Here is a 4124-nt window from a genome sequence, read left to right on the forward strand (position 1 = left end):
CCAGACAGAAAAGCAATATAGTAAGAATTAAGTAGTCTTTTCTTTGAAAATTGTAGTTATTTTGATAAACAGTGCTGTCAAAACAGCAAATGCGAATGCCACATACTCTAGCTCATTCTCTTTCGTGTACTGTTCTCAAGGTTTGGTGTGAATACTTCATAGTTAAAGTATGTCTACCCTTGAGGATCACACAGCCATTTAATTTCTGTTTTGGCATTTGGCCTATTGTGTTTATGAGGTTCTATTGAGAAATGGAATTGATGATTTCTTCCATGACCACAAAGAAAAAATTGAAAGTTACTGATTTCAAACCACTATTATAACCTTTCATGTTTTTCTGGAAAAACGTTTTCTTTCCAAAATAGAAAAAAAAAAAAAGAAGAAGAAGAAGGATTTCCTATTAAATGTCTAACTGTGTGGTATTCCCATCCTTCAATATGTTGAAATTTCACCTCCGACTTGGTCAGAGGAAGGCTGGAGTTCTCCATCTGTAGTTTGGAATCTACAAGATGTTGCTGCTTGGCTTGACAGACCTTCGTTGGTTCCTGCTTGTCAAGGCATTATTGTCAAGGAGAGGAGTGGGTTTCACACCTAGGGCTGACCTCACCTGCCCTCACAGCAACTTTCTTATCAGTATACATCCACTGCTCCTTGCCTCAAAGGCTTCCCTCCCCAACCCCCATGTCCCCCTGAGGACTTACATGAAGTCAGCGATGATGCTTTTTCCAAGATCTTTCCCTTTGTGAAGTGTCATTTTAAGACGCTTCTGGGGAATCAAAATCCAAGTTGTGATGTACAGCATTTCCTCTAGAGCAATGGTTCTCAACTGGGGGCAAATTCAGCCCCCAGGAGACAGTTGGCAATGTCTAAAGATACTTTTTGGTTGATACGAACAGGGACTGGGGAGGGTACTGCTGGCATATAGTGGGTAGAGGCAAGGGATGCTGCCAAACAGCCTGCAGTGCACAGGACAGCCTTCCACATCAAAAGAGCATTTGATGATAAATGTCACTAGTACTAAGGTGGAGAAAACCTGCTCTAGAGTTTTTGTTAGTCAGCTGTTTTTGCCATCCCACGGTGAAATACTTTGCATTTAAAGTATTGCATTTGTTGATATAATAAAGCAGTACATCTTGATTTTTTTAAAGATAACATCCAGTAATAGTGGAAAATAATGTTTTCCTATCAGCTTGCTCAAGAATAAATCTACAGTATTTGCAAAGTTGATAACCTTAGTTGTCACTCAAAATGTAAACTGTCATAAGGGGTAAGAGATTAACTGATCCCACTGCCAACTTTTACAGTGTCATTATTTTCCCCTCTAACTACCTCCTCAATATCTTTGCTGATGAAGATGTTTTAAAATGGAAGACAATTAGAGGCTTTTTGTTTATGAAAAATGAAGTGTTCAGGCACAAAAGCGTGCACAGTGGACCTCTTATAGAACATCTAAAATCTCCCTTCATTAAAAGATTTTCTTAAGTGGCTGTTTGTCACTTAAAAGGAATTCCTGTTGTTGCTACTGCTGTTTTTATGCATAAACACCAGCATCTTTAGATTTCAAGGATATCCTTTAGAATTTCACACCCCTTAATTTCATGTTGGATTGCCTCAGATGACTTTTCCATCTCAAAACCACATTACGCAAACGTTTATCCGAGAATGCACTAGAAAAGCCATTGCAAACTGGCAACCGGAGACCCAGATGCTACTCACAGATAAGTTTTGTTTAGCCAGAATAGAATTTAAATTTTTAAAAATTAATTGCCAATATTAAAAAAAAGTAATAGATTGATCACAAGAACCTGGATATCTCTTTTTTCTTGAAAAATGGAAAGTCTAGCATTTGGGGCCAGCAGTCCTCCATGGCAGCAGTTCATTGCGAGAACAGCAGCTGGACACTTTAGACAGGGCGGGTGCATTGCCAGCGTGCTCGAGTTCCCACCTAGCCTGCTTCGTGCCGTCACCCTGTCCGTTTACCCCCTTCCCGCCTCCGTCATTTAAATTTGCAACCCCTGCTGCATTACAACTGAGTTCTACAACTGCAAATGTTAGTAGTTAGTAGAGCCCAATCTTTGGCTCATAAACTAATTTAACAACTTATAGTCAAAGAAAGATAGAGCGTTGAGGCAGTTTAGGAGGGTGGGAGGAAATACAGGGGAAGGGACAGCCTGAGCTATGACTGAATGGAAGGGGAGGAGTCATGAAAAGAACCATACTTGAAAGTGAAAACAGATTCAGAGGCCCTGGTCAGCTTCCTAGTATCAGCCCTGCAGAGACATTTTCGGAACCTTAGTGAGAAGAGGGCAGGCCAGGTGGTAAACATGAAGAAAAATCAATCACATTTATGATCATGTCACAGACCATGGGATTGGCCTGTGTGTCATCTTTGCCCCAACTGGTAGTTCCTAGTCCCGGCCTGTGTTCCTGGGAAATCACCAGAATTAGAAATAGAATTCAGGAAGAGCTCCATGAAGTAGGAGTCAGCCCCAGCTGGTGGGATTATAATGGGTTGGAATTAGGATATGAGGTAAAGGTGGAGGAAAAAGCAAACCCGGTACCCAAACACAAGGAGTAGCCGATACAGGTATTAGGATTCAAAGCTTAGGGGCCAAGCCAGAAGAAAGGTCAGGACAGGACAGGTGCAGACGACAGCTTCTGGCCTCTGTATTCCTTTGTGGGAAGTCTGTGATTTGGAGGAATCTGGAAGACCTATGGGTCTCCTTGTTCTTCTATCTGAGGTCCACATTTTGGTGGGTCTCCATTTGATGGTGTCTGATTCCCTCATCAGTTACAGTGATTTCCTTATGGACATGGCGCTTGATAGACCATTTCTCTAGTCATTCAACGTCTGGAGAAAAAGCCAGAGGTGGTCTGACCCCACAGTGCTTCACGATACTTCCCTCTCTCCCTGTCCCGAAACAGGATAAACAAGGTAAAATCTTCTTTAAGCTGCAGCCTCCACCTGCACTCTACAAATATACGATGAAGGGAAAAAATTCTTGGGGATACGGAGAGGGAGAATAGTGAGGGAATGAACTATTGGGAGGGTGTTTAAGCCTCATCTGATGAAAGAGAAAGAAGAAAGGACTGGAAAGAAAGACATTGGAGAATGAAAGAATATTAAAATTATTGCTGGAAGGAATCCCAGGAAAATACTATGCTAGGCTAGGCTGGGCTTTCCCTGTTTGATGTGTGTAGAGGGACCATATAATTTATCATCCAAATCTGGACTCTTCCAAGAGTGAAGGAAGGAGCTATTAGTAGTTTTTTCAAGATACCAGCACGACCCAGGACTGGTCCAGCAAACCAGAGCATCAAGTCTCTGTAGTCAGGGACAAAGTGGGGGACTTCCCTTCAGATTTGCTGCCCCAGACTACTGACTGAATTAGAGGGCTAGAGGCCTCCAACTGTAACCTATTGTATTATGACGTGGAAAGTGAAGACTCAAACTTGGTTAGGATGAGGGACCATGTCAATGACGCTCTGACATGGTCACGAATGTCTTAAATGTCTCGAACTATTAGAATCACCCAGGGACTTTAAAAAATTACAGATGCCCAGGAATTCAATTTTAATTACTCTAGATTGGCCTAAACTAGGGTATTTTATTTATTTATTTTTTTTGAGGAAGATTAGCCCTAAGCTAACATCTGCCACCAATCCTCCTCTTTTTACTGAGGAAGATTGGCCCTGAGCTAACATCCGTGCCCATCTTCTTCTACTTGTATGTGGGATGCCTACCACAGCATGGCTTGACAAGCTTAGGTCCGCACCGGGATTGGAGCTGGTGAACCCGTGCTGCTGAAGCAGAACCGTGAACTTAAATGCTGTGCCACCTACCCAGCCCCTAAACAAGGGTATTTTTTATTTTTATTTTTTATTTATTTTTTATTTATTTATTTTTTTAAAGATTTTATTTTTTTCTTTTTTCTACCCAAAGCCCCTCTGGTACATAGTTGTATATCCTTCGTTGTGGGTCCTTCTAGTTGTGGCATGTGGGACGCTGCCTCAGCGTGGCTTGATGAGCAGTGCCATGTCCGCGCCCAGGATCCGAACCAACGAAACACTGGGCCGCCTGCAGCGGAGCGCGCGAACTTAACCACTCGGCCCCGTGGCCGAGT

This window comes from Equus quagga, chromosome 7 (genome assembly GCF_021613505.1).
Source record: "Equus quagga isolate Etosha38 chromosome 7, UCLA_HA_Equagga_1.0, whole genome shotgun sequence".
Classification (NCBI taxonomy): domain Eukaryota; kingdom Metazoa; phylum Chordata; class Mammalia; order Perissodactyla; family Equidae; genus Equus; species Equus quagga.